Source organism: Somniosus microcephalus, chromosome 5, assembly GCF_052327205.1.
Source record: "Somniosus microcephalus isolate GS21.2 chromosome 5, FLI_Smic_1.0, whole genome shotgun sequence".
Lineage (NCBI taxonomy): Eukaryota > Metazoa > Chordata > Chondrichthyes > Squaliformes > Somniosidae > Somniosus > Somniosus microcephalus.
The window spans coordinates 193169520-193195550 of NC_140991.1; the positions used below are offsets into that span (position 1 = coordinate 193169520).

Consider the following 26031-nt stretch of genomic DNA (forward strand, 5'->3'; position numbering starts at 1 on the left):
AGCAACAAGTGGAAGAGCAAGAAGACAGTGATGATGAAGAAACACCATCACTCACTTTCACATTCGCAGTCACCAGCTCAGATACTGACACTGCACGTAATTTAGATAGCGTAAAGGCAAGATTTGCATGTGGTGAGACACTGGGCACGAGTGGCCTGTGGCCAGGACAGGGGGCGAGGATAGTGCAGGTGTCAGCTTGCTGGAAGGCGGGGTCACACACGGGTTCTGCTGCGGAGGCCTCAGATGAGCACTTCGATGAGCAGGCTACTGAAAAAGACTGATGGGTGTGCACAATGAAATGCTTGGTGCATTGGGAAGCCTGCCAGAAAACCTGCATGGAATGTCAAGAAGCATGGAAGAGTCCGGCACCAACTTGGCACAGGGCTTTGCGCTGTGCTTGGAGCCCATCTTTTCCAACATGGAAATGGTGGCCAACTCCATTAGCACACTTGTGGACCCAACCCAATGCAGCGTTTGATGGCCGATGTCTCGGCTTCAATTGCAGCACAAGCAGAAGCCACCCAACGTCTGAGTGCTGCAGTGGAAGCGCAGACTGCTGCCATCATGGCTCTGGATTCCAGGGGTATCACAGGTGTCCAGCAATCTGTCCTGCAATAGATTACTAGGATTTTTAAAAAAAAATATTCGTTTATGGGATGTGGGCGGCGCTGGGACATGTAAAGAAACAAAAGATGGGTCTAGAAGAAGCGTAAATGGGAATAGCAGAATCATCAACAGCTGCCGTCTGAAAAAATGGGGGCAGAGGTTATGATCTGAAATTGTTGAACTTGATTTTTTTTATTCGTTTTTATGGGATGTGGGCATCGCTGGCAAGGCCAGCATTTATTGCCCATCCCAAATTGCCCTTGAGAAGGTGGTGATGAGCTGCCTTCTTGAACCACTGCAGTCCATGTGGTGAAGGTACTCCCACAGTGCTGTTAGGTAGGGAGTTCCAGGATTTTGACCCAGCAACAATGAAAGATCAGCGACATACTTCTAAGTCAAGATGGTATGTGACTTGGAGGGGAACTTGGAGGTGATGGTGTTCCGATGCGCCTGCTGCCCTTGTCCTACTAGGTGGAAGAAGTCACGGGTGGGAGGTACTGCTGAAGGAGCCTTGGCGAGTTGCTGCAGTGCATCTTGCAGATAGTATCCACTGCAGCCATGGTACACTGGTGGTGGAGGGAGTGAATGTTTAAGATGGTGGATGGGATGCCAATCAAGCGGGCTGCTTTGTCCTGGGTGGTGTCGAGCTTCTTGAGTGTTGTTGGAGCTGCACTCATCCAGGCAAGTGGAGAGTATTCTATCACATTCCTTACTTGTGCCTTGTGGAAAGGCTTTGGGGAGTCAGCAGGTGAGACACTCGCCGCAGAATACCTAGCCTCTGACCTGCTCTTGTTGCCACAGTATTTATGTGGCTGGTCCAGTTAAGTTCCTGGTCAATGGTGACCGCCAGGATGTTGATGGTGGGGTATTCAGTAATGGTGATGCTGTTGAATGTCAAGGGGAGGTGGTTAGACTCTCGCTTGTTGGAGATAGTCATTGCCTGGCACTTCTGTGGCGCGAATGTTACCTGCCACTTATCAGCCCAAGCCTGAACATCGTCCAGGTCTTGTTGCACGCGGACACGGACTGCTTCATTATCTGAGGAGTTGTGAATGGCGCTGAACAATGTGCAGTCATCAGCGAACATCCCCATTTCTGACCTTATGTTGGAGGGAAGGTCATTGATGAAGCAGCTGAAGATGGTTGGGCCTAGGACACTGCCTTGAGGAACTCCTGCAGCGATGTCCTGGGGCTGTGATGATTGACCTTCAACCAGCACAACCATCTTCCTTTGTGCTAGGTATGACTCCAGCCAGTACAGAGTGTTCCCCCCGATTCCCACTGACTTCAGTTTTGCTAGGGCTCCTTGATGCCACACACGGTCAAATGCTGCCTTGATGTCAAGGGCAGTCACTCTCACCTCACCTCTGGAATTCAGCTCCTTTGTCCATGTTTGGACCAAGGCTGTAATGAGGTTGGGAGCCAAGTGGTCTTGGCAGAACCCAAACTGGGCATCAGTGAGCTAGTTTTTGGTGAGTAAGTGCCGCTTGATAGCACTGTCGATGACACCATCCATTACTTTGCTGATGATTGAGAGTAGACTGATGGGGCGGTAATTGGCCGGATTGGATTTGTCCTGCTTTTTGTGAACAGGACATACCTGGGCACTTTTCCACATTGTCGGAAAGATGCCAGTGTTGTAGCATTGGCTTTTATTTTTGCAATGTGGTCAAGCGTATGCTGTGATGGTCAGTGACAGAGGGAAGGTAAGATGTGGAACTATTGGTGAATGGGGAATTGGGATTGTGCTTACTAGTATCACACTCAGTGAGATATTCACGGACAGCCGGGGCAGATGGGGCTGTCTAGGTTGCCTCTTCCTCCTCCTCCTCCTCAGCTGCTGTCAAGGACTATGCCCTTATGATGGTCAGGTTGAGCTTCTTCGTCTTCTTCTTGGGCAGTCCCTCGGAACCGAGGATGACTTGCTTCCACATTAAAAATGAGTTTGCAGGTAACTGATGAGTCCAATGCGGGACCTACAGTCTCTGTCACAGGTGGGGCAGACGGTGGTTGAAGGGGCGGGTGGGTGGGGTGCTTGGCTTGACATGCGCTCCTTGCGCTGCCTGCGCTTGGCTTCCGCTTGCTCCCGGCGAAGAGACTCGAGGTGTTCGGCGCCTTCCCGGATGCTTCTCCTCCACTTTGTGCGGTCTTGGGCCAGGGATTCCCAAGAGTCGGTGGGGATGTTACACTTTTTCAAGGAGGCTTTGAGGGTGTCCTTGAAGCGTTTCCTCTGTCCACCTGGGGCTCTCTTGCCGTGCCGGAGCTCCGAGTAGTGCGCTTGTTTTGGGAGTCTCGTATCGGGCATGCGGACAATGTGACCCGTCCATCGGAGCTGATTGAGCGTGGTCAGAGCTTCGATGCTGGGGATGTTGGCCTGAGCAAGAACACTGACCTCTGGGGAGGTGTGATCGGCAGAGAGGGGTAGGGAAAGCCAACTCCAACGGTACCCTCCTCCTGTTGAAATGCTTAGAACATGGCTTCGTCATAACCAACACCTTGTTCCGTCAGAGAGACAAGTATAAGGCTTCATGGCAGCACCCTCGTTCCAAGCACTGGCATCTGCTGGACTACGTCATCGTCCGAGTGAGGGACCGTAAGGACGTCCGCATCACCCGCGCCATGACAGGAGCTGACGACTGCTGGACAGACCACCGCCTAATCCGCTCTGGTCAGGTTGAGCAGCATGCAGCAGACCACCACAAATCTTGACACCTGCTCTGCCGAGTACTGCAGGGCTCCTCCAGAGCAGTCCAGGCAGTGGAAGCATTGTTTCAGCATGCCAATAGCCAATGGTCTGCTCGATCACATTTCATGTGGCAGCATGGCTTTCATTGTATGCATGCTGCCCATCTGTGCATGGGTTGCGCACCAGAGTCATGATCTATGTCATCAGCAGCTAGCCCTTGTCACCCAGTAGCCACTCTTTGGTTTGCCGTGGTGGCTCAAATGCAGATGGCACCGCGGACTGCCGCAGAATGAAGGCATCATGACTGCTGCAATGATACCAGGCATTGACCTGCATGATACGCAGCCTATGGTCACGCACCTGCTGGATGCTCAGGGAGTGGAATCCCGTTTGGTTGCAGTACATTTTAGAGTTGACGTGAGATGCCCACAAAGTGACGTGCATGCAGTCAATGGTACCTTGAACCATGGGGTAGCCTGCAATCCTAGCGAAGCCGTGTCCTCTCTCCGCCTGCTGCTCTCTAGCAAGAGAGAATGCAATGTAGTCAGCTCTCTCTGAGCACAGAGCCTCAGTGACCTCCCTTATGCAACAGTGGGCAGCAAACTGCGAGATGTTGTAAATATCTCCAGTTCCAGCCTGGAAGGAGCCCGAGGCATAACATTTCATGGCCAAGGTCACCTTCACAGCCACTGGTAATGCGGTCCTCACCCTGTTCTGAGGTTGCAGTTGTGGCTGCGGTAGGTAGCAGATTTCAGTGAGGACATCCTTACTGAAGCGCATACATTTCACACATTCTTCCTCGCTGAGGTTTAGGTAGGAGAATTGCTCCCTGAACACCCTGGGTGGATATGTCCTCCTGCTGAAAGTCCTTCTCCCCTCCCTCTTCCAGCAGTTTGTCCTGCTCAGTGTGGCCTCTGCTCATTCTCCCAGTCATGCTGTATTCCAAGGGGAATTCCTACTAGTGCATCCATGTCTGGGAGCAACTGGTTTGTGCAGAAGCCTTGAAGTCAGGACAAAGTCCTTCAGCACCTGCCACACCACTCCCTGTAGACTTTAGCAACTTTAAAGAACTCTCAAAAGCACCAAACACTTGTACAATCGTAGCAAAAGCCAGTAGAAATCAATCAGCAACTAACCTGAAAGTTGGTGATGATTCCTTTAAATAGCACTGGTGGAAGGTCCTTCCTGCTATTGAACATGTGTTCAGCTGTGTGAGCTTAAAAGAGGGCGTTAGCTGGAGCAGAGCTCCAAAATGGCACCACTGGTGTTAAATCAGCGCTGCACGCTGACTGATATCATGATCTGCCTACTCTGTATATTTCTAAGCGAACACTCATAGCGTGCGTGCTAACGCCCTCACCAATATGGCGTCTGGTGCAACTTGCACCATGCCACATTTTGGAGCCAAAAGGCACTCGTAGCGCCGAAAAACGGGTGCTAAGGAGCCGAATTTTGAACCCCATGATTATTAAAGACATTGTTCAACATATATGCTAGGCAAAGATCTTTATAAAAAACAGAAAAACTACAATCCAAATGGAGGTCAACACATACTTCCTTTTTAAAAAAAAAATCACTAACTATGTAAATCACATTCCACATGCAATAAAAAACAGAAAATATTCAACTTTATCTGTGTGGTGAACAGGCACTGCTGCCAACAAGAAAAAAATGAACCCAGGACAACAGGTCAGAACAAAGCCATTAATAAACAAGAAGAATGAGACGCATGGATCTCCTGAGGCTGCAGCAAACTAAGACTCAAGGGATTATATTTAATGGATGAACAAATGAAGATTAATAATTATTTTCTCTTTGTTCACATGCAAACATATATATATTACAGTGGAAATGTGAAAAGTTGACACACCACATAAAGGAAATTATAAAGGAAAGATTCATGTGGTTTCAGTACCTACAGGGTGCATCTTGTTCTTAAGTTCACTTTCTTGGTTATGGTGGCCATGCAACTTACTAGTATACAGTAGTTAACACAAACATGCGCACGTTGTGCTGTACAGAAATCTCTAAAAACTTGTGGACAAGTACAAAAAATAATTTAAGAGGCTAATGGAATATTAGCCTTCATCTCAACGGGGCTGGAATACAAAGGGGTGGAAGTTATGCTACAGTTGTATAAAGCTCTGGTTAGACTGCGTCTGGAGCACTCGTGCAGCTCTGGGCACGGCACCTCAGGAAGGATATATTGGCCTTGGAAGGGGCACTGCGCGGATTCACCCGAATGATACCTGGAGGAAAAGGGTTAAATTATGAGGGCAGGGTGCATAGACTAGGCTTGTACTCCCTTGAATACAGAAGATTAAAGGGTGATCTAATTGAGGTGTTTAAGATGATCAAAAGATTTGATAGAGAAACTGGCCTAGAAATTTGCGAATGCCACAAAAGCTGCCAGTGCCAACGCCAGTGGGTGTTAACGGCCATTGAAAATGGTGGCAGGATTGAAAAATTGGCGCTGGGGACTAATCAACATTAGCCCAGCACTAAACTCACTGTGTAACGCCGTCCTGGTGGCATTCATCCTGGCCCCAATGTAGTGTGGCCGAAGCGTCATTTAGCTAAAACAGCCTGCTCTGAAAGCAACAATGTCATTTCAGAAAGCATTGCCAGTCTATTAAAGGGGCACTGCCTTCTGAAATGAAAAAAATAATAACCATGTAAAAATAGGCAGTTTTTAGCCCTTACAGCTCAAGTGCCTTCTGAAAAAAAATGAATATTAAAGAAAATTCCCAAATGGGAGTCTTCAGCTCTTAAAGCTGAATTCCCTTCCGCACCTAAAAAAAAATGAGAAAAGTGCTTCAGCACTAACACAAATGGCTCAGCAAGTCAGGGAAGGGGCACCCAGGGTCTCGCACGCAGCACTCCAGCTTCATGCAGGAGAGGTCAACATTGCAAGAGAGTTCCTCTACCCACAGGGGCCAGGTGGCCCTCCAGAAAGAACAATGTGGTACCACATCACCGAGGTCGTCACTGCCAGCAGTGTCGCCCCCACGACCTGTCTCCAGTGCCAAAAGAAGCTTCATGACCTCAGACCAGTGGTCAAGGTCAGTGAATGCATCTTCAAAAGCCGTCTCCTACCAACTGCATCACAAGCCTCACACACTTCTCAATGCACGACCCCCCGCCCAATCACTCACCTATCAACAATCTGTACCAATCACGAGGCACACCTCCCATTCCTAGCTTCACTTCACCCCCTTGGAGGAGACGGTGCAGGCCATTCTTGGCAGGGGCATGGCTGAGCCCTGGGTCAGCGGTGGGGCAGAAAGGATACAAGATGTTGCTGTCCTCATACGTTATCCTTCTTCTCACATGCACCTCTTGCTTTCCCACCCTCCCCTCAACACTACTCCATTCTTGTGCCTTCCTCGTTTCACACACTAAAGAAATGCAGCCTGCCCAGCCAGTGGTTGACCAAGAAGAGGGAGTGGAGAATGAAAAAGAAGAAACACTGTCACTCAATTTCACACTCACAGCCACCAGCTCCTCAAGGTCGACCAGCAAGGTAATTTGCAGTGTCCCCCACTGAAAGTTAGCAGCCTTCCACCAGCCATGCTGCAGCCACTGGGGTAGCACTGTGTGACATCAGTAGGATAGGCAAAGGCACACACAAGACAGTCACTAAGGGAATACATAAGGGTGATGAGTTGATTTTTAGATGTCATATTGGAAGGATAGATGTATAAAGTTGGATTGGAAAACTTGCTTTGTGGTGATTTTTATTTCAGCATTGTGGCCAAGAGGATGCTGTGATGGTCAGTACCAGAGAGAAGGTAAGGTATGGGACAAATGTTGAAAGGGGAATTGGGGTTGTGGTCACTGGTACCGCAGGCAGATCATTCCATCCCGGATATCCCGGCCAGAAAGGGACTGTCTGGGTTGCATCCTTCCTTCTGTTTCCTTCTCTTCGGCGTCTTTCTCTTCTGCATCATCCTCTTCCCTCTGCGAGCGGATGCTGTAAAGCTGAAATAAAAGCATAAAATGCTGGAAATATTCAGCAGGTCAGACAGCATCTCGATCTGAGATGTGAACTCTGTTTCTCTCTCCATGGATGCTGCCTGATCTGCTGTGTCTCCAGCATTTTCCATCTTCTCAAAGGCCTTCCTTTACCATTCAAGGCCTTGCAAGCATCCAGCAGCACTGCCAGCACACTTAAAAAAACTTAACATGTTTTGCACCAAACCATTACTTCAATAAAATTAAAAAAATCCAGTCCAAAAGCTTAAATGCAAACTTACCTGAAAGATGTGTGTGTCCCTTTAAGAGGTGCCGACAGCGACTCTATTAGTCTGCTGAATACTCTGTTTTCAGAGCGAGCTTAGGACCCAGCGCTGAACTCAGGTCAAAGTTCGCTGAGGTGACGGTAAGCCGGCGTCATCCTCTTTCCATTTACATTTCCAGGGCCAATGCTGCTATCGGCAGCGCGAAGGCCCTCACCAAAATGGCGGCCGCCGAGTCCTGCGCCAGAGAAGGGCGCTAGAGTGACAGCCGCCATTTTTCGCAAGGACAGCGGCGCAAATGGGTGGTGGTGAGTGGCCCAATTTCTAGGCCACTATTTCCTCTGGTAGGGGTGTCCAGAACAAAGGGGCTTAACCTTAAAATTAGAGTTGGGCATTCAGGAGTGATGTCAGGAGGCACTTCTTCACACAAAGGGTAGTAGAAATCTCGAACTCTTCCCCAAAAAACTGTTGATGCTAGGGCAACTGAAAATTTCAAAACTGAGATTGTTAGATTTTTGTTAGGCGAGGGTATTAAGGGATATAGAACCAAGGTGGGTAAATGGAGTTAAATTGTCAAACAGGCTCAAGGGGCTGAGTGGCCTACTCCTATTCCTACATCAGTGCTTACCAAGGGTATGCAGCAGCCGTAAGCCAAGTTTAACATACAAGAACCGGAAACAAATCCAGCCATTATGAAAGTGGCTGAAGTATTTATATTTACTGATAATCCAAATTGTTCTTTTAACTCAATTTACCATCCCAGCTTACAGCGATCTGAGATCATTTGGAAAATATTTAAGTTGCATTAATTTTGGATGCCAGAGAAAGAAAACTTGACCTCTCCTCCTCCTCCTCCCCCACCCTTCGTCCTTGCGCTGGACAGAAGCAATAAGGCCAAAGTCATTGTGCCTATCCAGGCCTCAGAGCTCCCAAATTTGGTTTGTTGCATGACTCAGTTACATCCTCCCACCCAGCGCAGACTTCCCGGAAGGGCTTTGCGGTAGAAAATGGGTGGGAACACAATCTGAGTCTTGCAGCTGCAGAAGGATAGCAGCCAGGCCTGAAGATCCACGAAGAAGTTGCAAAAGAAGGTAGCATCTCATGCCTTGTCCTTGGCCCCATAGATCCTCTGTCTGAGGGAGTCCCAGGCACAAGGCCTAATGCTATCTTCTTGAGGTGCTTCTCAAATGGACACACTTTGTCGTCACAAGGCGAGAAAGCTGAGGTGAGAGGGTCCAGAGTGCTGCCTGCCACCTCATTTTTACAGCTGCTCTGGTCTTGTGCCTGTTGTAGTTCAAGGTCTCTCTCTCTCTCGGGAAGCTCTGGAAATCACATGGCAAGATAAAGGGAGTGGAGACTCGATGTAACAGGTCTTCTCTGTAGCATCTGGAAACTCTGAGCGTTACTCAAATATCAGGGACAGGATTATCAGGCCCCATATTTAAATACATAGCCCAATTGAGGATTTATTTTGCTTGCAATAATAATGCAAGTAAATAAGCACCGAACACACGAATGCTGGAAGAGGTTTAGAATTATGTAAGAATTAGTGGATGACCCATAGCTTTGCTCATGATCAATCAGAGGATTCACTGTTTTATAACAACATCCAATGTGTTATATAAAAACAAGGAGCCACAATTCTTGATGGGCGTAAAGGGGCTGCCTTGAGGAAAGCTGTCAGCTACTCAGGTGGAATTGTGTTTATAATGTGGCCTATCCATTCAAGACCAAAAAATGAATTGACCAGAGTAGAAATCTAGCAACTGATTTTTCTGACTTTTGTGCCCAGTCCTCATGCGCAAAGGTCACAAAAAAGGGACTTCAATCCATTGTGTTGTCCTGAGATTTCCAGGATATCCAGGGGAGTGAAGGTGGGTCTCCACCTACAATAGGAGCATATCTGACGTGCCATGTAAATTAGGCTAGAGGAGGCAAAGCTGGACCTCTCATCACAATTGCTTCTAGTCCTGCAGTTGGACGCCCATTTTGCAGAGCACCCAAAGAAGCAAAGTTGGGTCTTGTCCCAATGGCCTCTTCAGAGCGAGGGTATGGGAAGGCCAACAGAAAGGCTGGAAAACATATGGCTATTTTTCTTCCAGCAAGCTAACATTCATTTTTAGCCCCAGTTGGAGAACAGCATCCAGCAGTAAGGCCAGCAATCAAGCCTGCAGTTATACTCGAAGGGTGTGGATAAAAAAAATATATATGACAGGGGCCGAGGTTATGATCAGAAATTGTTGAACTCTATGTTAAGACCAGAAGGCTGTAAGTGGATGATGACCCCACTACCGAACATCAAGCCACTGTTTCCAAGACTGTCACTGACCTCATCTCCTCTGGAGATCTTCCCCCCACGGCCGCCAACCTCATAGTTCCCCAATCCCGTACAGCCCGCTTCTACCTCCTTCCCAAGATCCACAAACAGGACTGCCCTGGTAGACCCATCATTTCAGCCTGTTCTTGCCCCACGGAACTTATCTCTTCCAATCTCAACTCTATTATTTCTCCCCTTGTCCAGTCTCTTCCCACCTACATCTGCGACTCTTCCGACGCCCTCCGCCACTTTAACAGTTTCCAATTTCCTGGCCCCAACCGCCTCCTTTTCACTATGGACATCCAATCCCTCTACACCTCCATCCCCCACCAGGATGGCCTGAGGGTGCTCCGCTTCTTCCTTGAACAGAGGCCCAACCAGTCCCCATCCACCACCACCCTCCTCCACCTGGCTGAACTTGTTCTCACATTGAACAACTTCTCCTTTGACTCCACTCATTTCCTCCAAATCAAAGGAGTTGCCATGGGTACCCACATGGGTCCTAGCTATGCCTGCCTTTTCATGGGGTATGTGGAACACTCTTTGTTCCAGTCCTACTTGGGTCCTCTCCCTCACCTCTTTTTCCGGTACATTGATGACTGTATCTGTGCCGTTTCCTGCTCTCGCCCTGAACGAGATAATTTCATTCACTTTGCTTCCAATTTCCACCCTTCCCTCACCTTCACATGGTCCATCTCCGATTCTTCCCTTCCCTTCCTCGACTTCTCCATCTCCATCTCTGGGGATAGGTTATTCACAAACATTCACTGCAAACCCACTGACTCCCACAGCTACCTGGACTACACTTCCTCCCACCCCGCCTCCTGTAGGACTCTATCCCATTCTCCCAGTTTCTCCGTCTCCGTCGCATCTGCTCTGACGATGCCACCTTCCATACCAGTGCTTCCGACATGTCTTCCTTTTTCCTCAACCGAGGATTCCCCTCTACAGTGGTTGACACGGCCCTCGACCGTGTCCGTTTCATCTCCCACACTTCTGCCCTCACCCCTGCCCCTCCCTCCCGGAACCACGATAGAGTTCCCCTTGTCCTCACCTTTCACCCGACCAGCCTCCACATTCAACGGATCATCCTCTGCTTTTTCCGCCACCTCCAGTGTGATCCCACCACCAAACGCATCTTCCCCTCACCTCCCCTTTCAGCATTCCGTAGGGACCGCTCCCTCCGCGACACCCTAGTCCACTCCTCTATCACCCCCAGCACCCCTTCCCCTTCGCCCGGCACCTTCCCGTGAAAGCGCAGGAGATGCAACACATGCCTTTATACCGCCCCCCTTCCCACTGTCCAGGGCCCCAAACGCCCCTTCCAGGTGAAGCAGCGATTTACTTGTACTTCTTGCAATTTAGTATACTGTATTCGCTGCTCACGATGCAGTCTCCTCTACATTGGGGAGACCAAACGCCGATTGGGTGACCGCTTTGCCGAACACCTCCGTTCAGTCCGTAAGGTGGACCCTGAGCTTCCGGTCGCCTGTCACTTTAATTCACTGCTCCACTCCCACTCAGACCTCACCATCCTCAGCCTCTTGCATTATTCCACAGAAGCTCAGCGTAAGCTCGAGGAACAGCACCTCATCTTTCGATTAGGCACTTTACAGCCTTCTGGTCTCAACATAGAGTTCAACAATTTCAGATCATAACCTTGGCCCCTATCATATATATATTTTTTATGCACACTTTTTGTTTGTGCCTTTTGTTCTTCTCTCCCACAGGCAGCTGTCTTTCATTCTGCCAATGCAATTTACACCCTGTCTAGAGCCATCCTGTTTCTTAACCTGTCCTATTACCATCTCCTTTTGCCTCGAATATCTCTTAATGCCTCTTTACTTCTCCTGCCTTCCATCCTATCACAGACCTTCCCTTTTGTTCTTTCATCCCCTCCCCCAATTCCCAGCCCCTAAACTTGCTTTAAAATCTGTTCCATTTCCTGCTTTTTTTCAGTTCTGACAAAAGGTCATCGACCTGAAACGTTAACTCTGTTTCTCTCTTCACAGATCCTGCCTGACCTGCTGAGTTCCTCCAGCATTTTCTGTTTTTATTGCAGTTATACTCCATTTGCACCATTTTCCCAGCACTATGCATTGGTAGTGCGCAAGCCTACACTGCAAGGGATGGGAGGCAGAGGGTGAGTGCACATCTTCAAGTTATTAAGAGTCTAACTGCTTTTAGACGGGGAAGTTGATTGTACAGAAAACCTGAGAAGCAGCAATCATGGCACGGCTTCCTTAATTGAACACGAGGGAATTTTTCATTGGTCTCCAGAAGCTCTAGATTGGCAACTGCTTTTGTTAGACCAACAAGGTTAGTAAAATAATGGCTTGCTTTTTTGATTTTTTTTTATAATGGTTCTTTACCTTTTAAATTGCAATATTGCTGTTTTGTAAATGATATTTAAGCCAGTGAGTTGCAAGTGTGACGAACATTTTGATATGATACAAGTACAACAAATACATTAAACACACTACTGTTACTATATGCATAAATACACACTATATTTTAATAATAAACCAATAGGATTATGAATGTTTGTAAATTACATGTATTTAGAGGACAAGTAGCACAGTGCAATTGAAACAGATACAAGACAGTGGCCTAGAAATTCAGTATAGCCATGTTCGGGGCGCTACAGTCGGGCGGCCGCTAAAGTTTGCGCCCAGTGCAAGTTCGCACCACCTTCGCCGATATTCAGTCGCATCGCCCCAAGAGGTTGCTGCTGCGCTAAAACAGGCGATGCACGACTATCATTAGGCGCTAAGCCGGCGGTCCGGGGCGATACCCCCGAGGGCGGGCGCAGCGCAGGTGCAGCGAGTTGCTCATTGACGGCAGACACTCTGGCGCCAGTCAGCTCTTAAAGGGGGAGGGTGGATTTGTTTGCCTGCCACGCCCTGCACACTGCAGCCCTCAAGCTAGGCCTGACCACTTCTGCTTCATCTGTGCAACGCCCAGGGCTATGGAGGAGACCAGGGAGAGAGCGCAGTGCTTCAGCGAGGGTGACCGGAGGGTGCTGGTTGGCGGAGTGGAGCACCGGCGCCATGTTCTGTTCCCTGAAGGTGGCAGGAGGCCGCTGCCCAGCGCCTACCGGAAAGCCTGGAGGGAGGTGTCAAACAGGGTGACCTCCAACAGCGTGGTTGCCAGGACTCCTGTGCAATGCCGGAAAAAGTTCAACGACCTCACTTGGGTTGTCAGGGTGAGTACCCTTTCCAGTGTCCTCCTCATCCCTGCATGTGCACCTCAGTTTATGGGCAAAGGGACCTGAAAGCCCTAATGGCCAGCCCTCATCCAGCAGCTATGGGACTGTCATGAAAAGCACTTGCACATTCAGCACTTTACACACTGTACAAGCTATTCGACCATGGGAGGCAGTACAGCCAAGATCAGGGCTTCACACTGTCAGGGCCAGTCCACCATGGGAGGCAGTGCAGACAAGATCAGGGCTTCACACTGTCAGGGCCAGTCCACCATGGGAGGCAGTGCAGACAAGATCAGGGCTTCACACTGTCAGGGCCAGTCCACCATGGGAGGCAGTGCAGACAAGATCAGGGCTTCACACTGTACTTAGAGGCCGTCCTTTCTCTTGCAGGCCAAGGTGGCGCACAACAGGAGGAACCAGCGTGAGACCGGGGGAGGCCGTCCTGACCTCAAAGAGCTCTCCGACCTCGGCCAGCGTGTGGAGCGCATTATGGCAGGACGGCTGATTGGCCCCGTCGCCAGTGGAGATGCCGACCCTGTTCTGGGCCCCAATGGTAAGGGCATCACCTTTTTGACCTCTCTCTTTCCACTTGCGCCTCAGATCAGCATCCTTTGCCACTGTCCGACCAATGCAGTGCATGGCAGCACTCATGCCTCCCTCGCTGCCGCCCTGTCCTCACTCTAAAGCAACTCTTGTGCCTCCCTGCATTCAGATGGTGAATTGCCAGGTGAGGAGGCGGGCCCTCAAGCTGCCACTGTCAGCGATTCAGAATTCGAGGAGGAGGAAGAGGAAGCCGGCCCATCAGTGCCACCCTCAGCCGAGGCAGCCCATGGCGATGATGGGGACACGTCTTCCCTGGAGGGGAGCCGGGGGGAAGGGTCGGAGGAGAGTGAAGCTCCGGGGCCCAGCGGCCTGCAGCAACGCGGGAGGGGTGGGGATGCTCGGCGGACTTCTCCCCAGAGGGTGAGTGCGGCCTCCAGTCCTGCGACGGTGAGCGCAGAGGCGGTGCGGCTCCTGGAGGAAATGGCCGTCCAGGCTGAGCGCAGGCACACTGAGCTCATGGCTGCAGTGGCAAGGATGCCTGACTCCATAGAGTCTCTGTCAAGGAGTGTGCAGGAATTCGGAGCAGCACAGGCCAGGAGTCTGCAACAATTCAGTGCAGCACAGGCCAGGAGTCTGGAACAATTCAGTGCAGCACAGGCCAGGAGTCTGCAGGACTTCGCGGCAGCACAGGCGGCTTCTAGCCAAGTGCTCAGTCGTGCTGTCCATTCACTGGCTGATGTCATGCGGACACAGACCAGGGCCACACGGGCACTAACTGCTGCCACCCTCGCTGGATCGGCCAGGCATCGCCAGGGCACTCGCCGCGCAGCAGCAGCGCAGCAGGCTGTTCTTCAGCAGTTTGCTGCGCATGCTGCAGTGCTGGCCTGTGCGAGTGCCAATGTCTCAGGCGACCAGGGAGTACCTGCAATCTGTCAGGTTGGCACCATTCCTACAGCAGACACTGCCACTCCGCCATTGCAGCTGCCACCAGCCGCTGGACAGACTGCTGCCGCCCAAGCAGAGTTGGAGCAGTCAGCAGCCGGCCCCTCCAGGGCCAGAGCTGGTGCAGGCCGACCCCCAAGGGCATCTGCCGTCTCGCCATCTGACCCTCAGCAGCCTTCCCCCAGCCTTGCTGCAGCCACTGGGGTCCCATTGAGGAGGAGCAGCAGGGCGGGCAGAGGCCAGTCACGGATGCGAAAGGCATCACCCTCGCAGGGCAAAAAGTAGAAGGTTTGGCCAAATGCTTTGTGTTTGTTGAAAGGCCGAGACTGGTGCAGTTGTGTTTTTGTAAGGCCGAGACTGGTGTCTTTCTTTTTTTTGTAAGGCCGAGACTGTTCGGTTTGTGTTTTTGGAGGGGGCTGCTCTCCATTAGTTTGTAATGTGGGAAGGGCAGAGGTTTCCAAGTAATAAATGTTCTTAAATCGCACTGCCCATGCTTTATTTTGCAAGTCTTGGTTGCCCTGCTCGGCTGAGGGCTTGTGGAGCGGCTACATTCATCTGGTGACATTGGCACAAGCCATTCCCTGAGAGGGGGCCTAGAACCGACGTTCAATAAGCCGCCGACGGGCGGCCCTTGCACTTTCTGCCTCCCTCCTGTGCTGGTCCTCCTCCTCCTCCTCCTCCTCCTCCTCCTCAGGTGGTCCTCCAATCTCTGGTGGCAGTGGCTGAGTCCTGCGGATAGCCAGGTTGTGCAGCATGCAGCACACGACAACGAAATAGGAGACTCGCTCCGGCGAATATTGTAGGGCTCCACCGGAACGATCCAGACAGCGGAACCGTTGCTTCAGGACGCCGATTGTTTGCTCAATGATGTTCCTGGTTGCTTGATGGCTGGCATTGTATCCCTCTTCAGCAGGGGTGCTGGGCGCACGGAGCGAGGTCATCAGCCAGGTACACAAAGGATAGCCTTTGTCCCCGAGAAGCCATCCTCGTGGGTGAGGCTGGGTCTGGAACATGTCTGCCACAGAAGTCTGGCGCAGGATGAAGGCATTGTGGCTGCTGCCTGGGAAGCGGGCATTGACAGCTAGGATGAGCTGCCTGTGGTCACACACCAGCTGGACGTTAAGCGAATGGTAGCCCTTCCGGTTGCGGTAATCCTCGGCATTCTCCAGAGGTGCCCGCAAAGCCACATGCGTGCAGTCAATGGCGCCCTGCACCATGGGGAAGCCCGCTAATGCTGCAAAGCCCATTGCACGCTGTTGCTGCTTGACAAGGGCCATGGAGAAGGAGATGAACTGACGTCTCCTTCTGAAAAGGGCATTGGTCACCTGGCGGATGCAGCAATGCACGGCGAACTGGGAGATGTTGGAAATGTCCCCAGTAGCGGATTGGAAGGAGCCGGTGGCATAGAAGTTGAGAGCCACCGTCACCTTCACTGCCACCGACAGAGACGTCCTGCTCCTCAGATGTGGCTGCAGATCACCGCCAAGCAGGTGGCAGATCTCAGTGACCACCGCCCTTCGGAATCGCAGCCTCCGAACACACTGCTCGTCAGACATGTTCAGATAGGAGAACTGCTGGCGGTATACCCTGGGTGGGTAAGGCCTCCTTTGCCGACGCCTGTTGCCCCCTCTCCGTCTGGCCATGACTGCCACTCTCTCACGGCGTCTGTGAGCCCTTTGAATGCAATGGAGAAGGCCAGCGTTTGCACCCATTGCAGCCCCCATTATATGTTTGCAAACAATGATATGACACTGAAGGTAAAGACAATTGGAAAGCTGTGGCCTGAAGCCACAAGTACCTGTCCGAGTGTTGAGCCAAAGCAGAAAGCTCTCTACCTTTGTCTCTCTGCAAAGATCCGTCTCTCAAAAAGGAGTGCTGCAAAATGGCTGCCTTTTCTACTGCAGGAGGAGTGCCCTTTAATTTGCGCCCCCCGCGCCCCGCATCGACTGAGAACCGTTCCCCTCTACCAGTCGCTAGGGGCGCCAGGCGCACAATAGGGTGTCGCCACTGAATTTCTGGTTTGGGGCGCACAAAGGGCGTTGCACGAGGAAATGACGTCAGGATCTGCGCGCGCAGCTGAGCGCGCGCAAAGACTTTGCGCCGCCGCTAAATCTTTAGTGAAGTTGGGGAGAGGCGCAGATCGCGCTGCGCCCGGCCGCTAGCCGCCTAGCGCCCAACATCTCCTCCTCCTAAGACGCTACCGGCTGGCGCAAACAACTGAATTTCTAGGCCAGTGTATTTTAAGTTTTACTATTTATAGGTCATGAGATAACTCTGTGATGTTTGCATAACTGTAGAGTATGATGAGGACCACTGAATCATTGTTGCCTCTCCAGAGTATTATAGAACTGTTTGCTTAAAGTTCCATATCAAATACAAAACAAAGCTATTTGCATAAAATTGTAGTGAAATCACTAAATTGTGTATTAAGCTACTGTATTTAGTTGCAGCAATTCTGTCAACAAAGCCAGGCACTAAAGTTGCTTCAATACCAAAATTTGGCACTGAAAATTAGGTCCTGGAACACACTTGCCCTAGTGACATCATTGCACATGTTATGTGTGTACATCAATGTGCGTGATGACGCCAAAAGCGTGACATCCACTCCTCTTTGGATCCACTGGGAGCAGAAAGAATTCTTGTTCTTTTAAGGCAAGAAATTATTTGTACTGATCCACCAATCTGGAAAAATCTGGGAATTTATCAGTAACCAGAAAGTTTGTCAACAATATCTGATCTAGTGTCAGCTGTGGCTCAGTGGTTAGCACACTTGCCTCTGAGTCAGAAGTTTGTGGGTTCATAGTCCCAATCCAGGGACTTGAGTAATTAAAGCTAGGCTGACAGTGCAGTGCTGAGGGAATGCTGCACTGTTGGAAGTGCCGTCTTTTGGATGAGACATTAAACCGAGGCCCCGTCTGCTCTCTCAGGTGGATGTAAAAGATCCCATGGCACTATTTCAAAGAAGAGCAGGGGAGCTATCCCCGGTGTCCTGGCCAATATTTATCCCTCATTAATCCAATATAACAAAAACAGATTATCTGGCCATTATCACATTGCTGTTTGTGGGACCTTGCTGAGCACAAATTGGCTGCCACGTTTCCCATGTTACAACAGTGACTCCGCTTCAAATAGTACTTCATCGGCTGTAAAGCGCTTTGAGACGTCCGGTAGTCGTGAAAGGCGCTATATAAATGCACGTCTTTCTTTCTCATTGTAAATAAGTCACCAAAAAAAGTATTGGATTTGAAATCGGTGTTCAGTTATAGCACAAGATAGGTGATGGCGAATTGGAACATGAATGGAAAAGAAAATTGGTCGGGTATAAAATGGACTGCCTATTCGCTATCACCCATTTTGTGCTACCACTAAGTTTTGCAGACATAAGTGCATGACAATTGACAAATTACAAATGCATGACAACTCGACAATTTCTTTTATATGCAATTGATAAAGAAATCCACTTCATATAAATAGCTTCAGTTCCAAACCTGCGATCTCCACACCTAGATGGATAAGGACAGCAGATGCATGGGAACACCAACATCACCTTCAAGTCACACATCATCTCGACTTGAAAAATATCGCTGTTCCTGCATGGTCACAGGGTCAAATTCCTGGAACTCTCTACCAAACAGCACTGCGGGAGTACATTCACCACATAGACTGCAGCAGTTCAAGAATAAGGTTCACCAGCATCCTCCCAAGTACAACTAGGGATGAACAATAAATGCTGGCCTTGGTAGCTATGCTCATATCCCCAGAATGATTTTTTTTTAATTACTAATTATTTGACAGGCATTATGATAGTCATTCAGTAATAGTAATATTTATTCAATTAAATAGCTTTTTAAAAAAAGACACATACCCATGAAAACATTTAAAATATATTAAAGCATATACAATCACTACTAATAGACACTTGGGAGGGCATTTTAACCCCAAAAAACAGGTGGGTTGAGGGTCAGGTGGGAGGTTAAAGAGTTAAAAATCTGAATCCCAATCCCAACCCACCTCCAACCTGCCCACCTCCAATTTTAACAGAGGACAAGTAGCAAGACAAGAAGGTGAGGACTGCTGGATCCAGGAGGTAAGTGCCTTTACACTTTTCTCCTGGATCCAGCGTCCCTGCCTCACCCACCCACCGCGATCAGACCCCCACCCCCGCCCCACAGGCCTCCGATCCTCTCCCCGAGACCTCTAATCCTGCCCACAAGGCTTCTGATCTCCCCACCGACCTCCCCTCCCGAGGCCTCCGATCTCCTTCCCAGCCCCCCCACCCCCCCGCACACCCTCGATGTTCCTCCGGCCCCCGACACCCCCACCCCGATGATCCTCCAGTTCCCATTTGTCCTCTGGCCCCCGACTACTACCACCCACCGATCCCTCCCTCCCTCCTCTATGCGGCCTAGTGCTGCAGGCCTACATCTGCCTGGCTGCGGGTAGGAATCGGTGCTTTGAAATGCTAATCAGGACCTACCATTAAATTTGGAAGAGCATGCAGGAAACCCGTTCTCCAGGGTTTCCCGACCCCCTTCCAATGTTCCCTCTAATTTTTTTTTGGCCTGCATGGCCTCTTTAACAGGCTGCGCGGGCCATTCAAAATTCCACGCATGCGTGTTTTTTCTATTTAAAAGCTGGCTTGCCGGCTGCGTGGGACCTGCAGAGGGCATGTTGCCCCCATTCCAAACCTTAAATCTAAAACTTAAAAAGGACTTAAAAATAAAATCATGATAGATTTACAAAAATACACAAATCAGTACACGTAATAAAACTTAAGAAATAAATATTCCTAATTTTGTAAACCAAAATGTCAACAAGGAATTAGATCCAATTCATTGCCGTGATTTTTTTTCTCTAGTAAAATTTACGAATGATGAACATGGACTAACTACAAATGCAACTCAGTCTGATGATTCAGAGCTCTAGAGCTAATGAGTTATTTATCCTGATAACTAAACCCATTGCTAATAATGTTGTGTGGAAAGGCCATTTAAAAAAAAATTATGGCCTAGAAATTCGGGGGTTTAGCGCCACCCGTTACTGCCAGATTCAGGTGAAAAAATGGTAGCTGCCCCTCATCCGCCCGTTCCCAATGGGTCCTGCGGCAGCCGCCATTTTCGCATGGCCGGTAGTGCTACCAATGTCCATGCTCACTACGAATATGTAAATTATGCAGAGCGTGACATCAGTGAGTATGCAACACTCACTTGACGCCCAATCTGTGAGTTTCAAGTGCGCCACTCCACTTACTGGCAAGCCTTAAGTACGATGACCTGAGCAAGCGTTGACAAGCAGGAAGGAGGCTCCAGCAATGGTATTTTAAGGGATCATCAGTAACAACTTGCACTTGACATGTTTCTGCAGTTTGACTGGCTCTGTGCAACTTTTTGCAACTCCACCAGCTTTATTCACTTCTTTCAAGATTCTAAGGTAACAGGGAGTGTTGCTGCAAGTGGAGAACGCCTTCATTCTTATTTAAAGGCGTCTGCCCACAACATCTACTCACAGTCATGGGGGCTGTACTTGCAGTCCCCCCTCGTGCTCGAGTATCTTAGGGAGAGGGAGCGGAGGCAGCAAAGTAGGTGAGGAGTTGCGCATAGAGGGAGGAGGCGGAGGCCCAGGAGGGCTCTCAACAGGAGGGTCTTCCGAGAGTACTTCTCATATATCCACTTAAGTGAGGAGCAGTGTATTAGGAGGCTACACTTCACCAAGGAGGTGGTCACAGAACTCTGCCACCTCCTGCAACCAGACTTGCAGCCTGAGAGCATAGAGTCATAATGGCACAGAAGGAGGCCATTCGGCCCATCGAGTCCATACTGGCTCTCTGTAGAGCAATCCAGTCAGTCCCATTCCCCACTCTATCCCCGTAGTCCTGCAAGTTTATTTCCCTCAAGTGCCTATCCAGTCTCCCCTTGAAAACATTGAGTGTGTCTGCTTCCACCACTTCCGTCGGCAGCGAGTTCCAGGTCCTCACCACTCGCTGCCTAAAAAAGCTTTTCCTCACATCCCCTCTGTATCTCTTGCCCAAAACCTAAAATCTGTGTCCCCTAGTCCTTGTACCATCAACTAGTGGGAACAGCCTTTCCCCGTCTAGCCTATCCAAACCCGTTATAATCTTATACACCTTTATCAAATCACCCCTCAACCTCCTTTACTCTAATGAAAACAAATCCAGCTTCTCCAACCTGTCCTTGTAGCTAAGATCCCCCAAACGCCTTCCAAAAATCCATGTAGACAACATCCATTGCAATCCCTTCATTAATCCTCTCTCTTACTTCATCAAAAAATTCAATTAGATTAGTCAAACATGATCTGCCTTTTACAAATCTGTGTTGGCTCTCCTTAATTAACTTAAACCTCTCCAACTACCCGTTAATTTTTCCTTGATTATTGTTTCTAAAACTTTACCCACCACTGATGTTAAACTGACCGGTCTGTAGTTACTAGGATTGTCCTTACACCCTTTCTTGAACAATGATGTCACATTTGCCACTTTCCAAGCCTCAGGCACCTCCCCCTCATCTAGGGAAGATTGGAAAATTATGACAAGCCCTTCACTATCTCCTCCCCCAATTCCCTTAGCAACCTGGGATGCAAGCCATCTGGATCAAGCGGCTTATCCACTCTAAGCATACCCAGCCTTTCTAGTACATCCTGTCTATCAATTTTCACCCCTTCCATTGCTTCTACCTTTTCCACTTCTACTGATATTTTGTCAGCATCCACCTCCTTAGTAAACACCGATACAAAGTACTCATTGAGTATTCTAGCCTTGCCCTGCGCCTTTAAGCATATATCACCTTCTTTGTCATTAATAGGCCCCAACCCGCCTCTTACTACCCGCTTACTGTTTACATGCTGGTAGAAGATTTTGGGGTTCCCTTTTATGTTAACCGCCATTCTACTCTCATATAATGAGAGCCATGCTTCCATCAGGAACATCATCGAGCAGACCATCGGGCTGCTGAAGCAACAGTCTGCTGCCTTGACTGCTTGGGTGGAACCCTCCAGTGCACGCTGGAGCAGGTGTCCCATTTTGTGCTGGTCTGCTGCATGCTTCACAATGCTTCACAACTTGGCCATCATGAGGGCGCAGCCCTTGCCACCAGGATTTGGTGACTACCTCAGGAGGAGGACGAGGGAGAGGAGGAGGAGCAGGAGGAAGATGAGCAAGAGGAAGAGGACGAGGAAGGAGGGAGGAGACAGGCAGCCAATCCTCCTTCTGGCCAGGCTGTCCGTGAACACCTCATCAGACTTCGATTCCAATGAATGAAACCCCAGATCCCCATTGCTCACCACATCCCCATCATACCATCCCTGTGTCACGGAATATCACAGCATCCTCCTGGGCACAAAGCTGAAATGAGAGCCACCACAAAAGGTTCCAAACAAAGTTAATACATTTATCCAAAATCACCTGACACTTATTTACATTTAAGATATGAAAGCATCACCCTTGTGCAACCTCTTAGTGCCTGTCATTCGGGTACCCTTTCCTGATCCAGTGCTTCTATGAAGTTCTCCCCCAGTAACTGCAGCATGGCTGGTGGAAAGCTGCTGAGTTACCATGAGGGAGACTTCAGATGGCCTTGGAGGAGGCCCTCGAGCAACTCTGGCCCTGGAAGGCCCGGCTATCGACTGCACCACCTCGGCATGGGCAGCGGCTGTCTGGACTACCTGGCCAACAGGCAGCGGCAAGGGCAATGGCGGAGTGGCAGTGGTGGGAAAAGGAATGCTGTCATCCTAAGAGAGGACAGCAGGGTTCTGCTCCACTGACCCACTGCCACTCCCCTGGGACGATGCCTCAGCATTCCTAGCAATGTGTTGGAGCACAGATTGCTGGCTTGCTGCGATACCCTGCAAGCCCCTTATGGCAGAAGTCTGAGCTTGCGTGACAATAAGCTGAGACTGCATGACAGCGGTCTGCGCTTCCATTTCAACACTAAGGCGTTGGGTCGCTTCCGCCTGTGCTGCAACGGCAGCCGCAACATCGCCCATCACACGCAGCATCACGTCTGGGTCAACACGGTCTCTTCAGGAGTTTGCCATCATTTCCAGCTTGTAAGTCCTGGGCTCCAAGCTCTGTGCAGAGCCCCGTGCAATATTGGAGGCAGACTCCTCCATGCTCCTTGCCAAGAGGCTCTCTGGCAGGCTTGCCATTGCACCTAGCAATTCGGTGTGCATCACCCTTCTTCTGAAGGCCGCCCCATCGAGGTCCTCATCCGAGTCCTGTGCCGCAGAACTTGCACACGAACTCGCCCTCCGGGGAGTTGGCCCCCAAGCTACCCTTTCCCCCTGGCCTTGCTGCAGCCCACTCCTGCCCAGTGCCTCACCACATGCAGATCCTGCTATTACACTAGCTTCTAAAGTACGTGCAGTGCCATTTTCTGAGCTGGTGTCTGCAAGTGACAGGTGCAGTGATGCTGTGTCTTCTTCTTCTTCTCCCCCTCCTCCCCCCCCACTCTCCTGCATCGCCTCGGGGACAGGCTGCTAGAGTGCTTGGTAATTATCTGAAAGCAGAACGGCACAAGAGCTGGGTTATGTTGTGGAGGTGGAGGGGTGCAAGATATGCATGCATACAGCATCAGCAGCTTGAAAGTGAGAAGAGATTGTGGGATGAGAGGTAGTGGGATGTGAGAAGAAGGATGAGGAATGAGCATACCGTTGTTGTCCCCGTGGGATTCAACCTCAGCGGTTGCCACGGCCTCCATTATCTGCCACCCAATGATCTCCAGCACTCTCTCCTCCAGCTGGCTGAGGTCCTTGCCCCCGCCTGTCTGCCGCTACTCTCTCCAATTATGCGTGACCTTGGCCTGGAAGAGAAAGTGTGTATGTGAGTGTGGGGGTGCAATACGTTTGGGCGATATGCCTGCCATGGTTGAATAGCCATCAGTGGGTGCAAGGTGTGAGAGGTGGTTGTGAGTGTTGCAGCAGTGGTAAGGTTATGAGGGTGAAGTGAAGCTATGATTGTGAGGTGTGAGTGGTGATAGGTAGAGATTGTTGGTCGGTGAGTGCTGGTGGTGTGGTGCATTGAGCAGTGTGTGAGGCTTGTGGTGCAGATGGTGGGACCTTGACCTGCTGTGTGAGGTCATTAAACTTCTTTTGGCACTGAATGGCCACCCTTGGGACCACAGTGCTGGCCGTCACATAGGCGGCTATCTCCTGTCAGAGCCTTCGAGAGGTGTATAGCGAGGGCTTCCTGCCAGTGTGTGGTAAGAGGACAGCCCTCCTCCTCTCCACGGCCATGACCGGTGCCTCAAGAGCCGCGTCAGAGAATCTGTGGGCTCTCTCCCTGTGCTGAGGCTCCGACATGTGTTTCCACTGCCGTCTTCTTCCAGCTGAAGTTGTGAGTGGCTTGACAATGAGGTGCTATAGCATCAATGCACCTCCCCTTTAAGTACTGAATAAAGCCTGTGCCAAACATGACTGGGAATTAGACTGGACCCGATATTGGCCCACCTGTTGAGCGGTAAGCCAATGAGCAGCGGCTTTAGCGCTGAGATCAAGACAACAATCATGTTATGAGGACTGAGCATGAATTTTGCATGCTACCTGGATCATTTTGACCTGGCGCAGCTTAACATCGTTGGGCTTTAACACTGCCCTTTTTGTGGCCATATCCAATTTCTAGGCCTTCGTGTAGAAGGACAACAGTATCTGGCCAGAGAAGTTTTATCAATTTTAAATTTAATATAGATTGAAAACAAAATCTGTACGTCAGGTTTAAAAAAATTCTAACTGAAAATTAATTTCCAGCGTGGCAAAACATTTGGATTATACTTTTATTTGCTGTCATTTATTTTTTTCTTCAAGTTAAACATTTGAGTTCCTTTAAAAGTTTATCATCCATGTTGCACGCTTTCCACTTCCTCACCCTCATCTGTTTGCTAGTGCTGTTCGGGGGGGTTTAAACTAAAATGGCAGGGGGTTGGGAACCTGAGCAGGGAGAGAGAGGAAAGGAAAACAGGGATGAAAGCAAAAGATAGGAAGGAGAAAAACAAAAGTGGCAGTCAGAGAAATCAACGGTTTAAATCAAATGTGGCCACAGTAAATAATAATTCTAATAGGTCTAAGAGCGTTAAAAAAACAAGCCTGAAGGCTTTGTGTCTTAATGCGAGGAGCATTTGTAATAAGGTGGATGAATTGGCTGTGCAAATAGAGGTAAATGAATATGATTTGGTTGGGATTACGGAAACGTGGCTCAAGGATGGCCAAGGCTGGAAACTCAACATCCAGGGGTATTCGATAGTCAGGAAAGATAGGCAAAAAGGAAAGGGAGGTGGGGTAGCATTACTGGTTAAAGAAGGGATTAATACAATTGTAATGAAGGATATTAGCTCTGATGATGTGGAATCTGTATGGGTAGAATTGAGAAATACTAAGGGGAAAAAAACATTAGTGGGAGTGGTATATAGACCTCCAAACAGTAAGGCGGAGGTTGGGGATGGCATTAAAAGGGAAATTAAAGAAGCATGCAATAAGGGCACAGCAGTCATCATGGGTGACTTTAATCTACATATAGATTGGGCCAACCACATTAGTAACAATACTGTGGAGGAGGAATTCCTGGAGTGTTTACGGGATGGTTTCCTGGACCAATATGTCGAGGAACCAACCAGAGATCAGGCCATCTTAGACTGGGTATTATGTAACGAGAAAGGATTAATTAGCAATCTTGTTGTACGAGGCCCCTTGGGTCGGAGCGATCATAATATGATCGAATTCTTCATTAAGATGGAGAATGAAGTAGTTGACTCAGAGACAAGGGTCCTCAATTTAAATAAAGGAAACTACGATGGTCTGAGGAGCGAGTTGGGTAGGATTGATTGGGGAATGGCACTCAAAGGGTTGACAGTGGATAGGTAATGGCAAACATTCAAAGACCGAATGGATGAACTACAGAATTTGTTCATCCCAGTTTGGCATAAAAATAAAACAAAAAAGGTGACCCAACCGTGGCTAACAAGGGAAATTAGGGATAGCATAAGGTCCAAGGAGAGGACATATAAATTGGCCAGAAAAAGCAATAATCCTGAGGATTGGGAGCAGTTTAGGATTCAACAAAGGAGGACAAAGCGATTAATTAAGAAAGGGAAAATAGAATATGAAAGTAAGCTTGCAGGGAACATAAAAACTGACTGTAAAAGCTTTTATAGATATGTGAAGAGAAAAAGATTGGTGAAGTCAAACGTAGGTCCCTTGCAGTCAGAAGGGTGGAACTGAAAGAAATCAGTATTTGTAGGGAAATGGTGTTGGGAAAATTGATGGGACTGAAGGCCGATAAATCCCCAGGGCCTGATAATCTACATCCCAGGGTACTTAAGGAAGTGGCCCTAGAAATAGTAGATGCATTGCTGGTCATCTTCCAGAACTCGATAGACTCTGGAACGGTACCCATGGATTGGCGGGTAGCTAATGTTACCCCACTATTCAAAAAAGGTGTTAGAGAAAAGGCGGGGAATTATAGACCGGTAAGCTTGACATCGGTAGT

General features: G+C 49.4%; 1 protein-coding gene and 1 pseudogene across 1 annotated transcript in view; one reads left to right on the top strand and one right to left on the bottom strand.

The window, feature by feature from the left end:
- Positions 1 to 26031, top strand: part of LOC147117497 (ubiquitin-conjugating enzyme E2 E2) — a 554464-nt gene that overhangs the window by 147885 nt on the left and 380548 nt on the right. The gene's annotated exons all lie outside the window — the stretch shown is intronic.
- On the bottom strand, positions 21508 to 24188 carry LOC147117498 (uncharacterized; annotated as a pseudogene).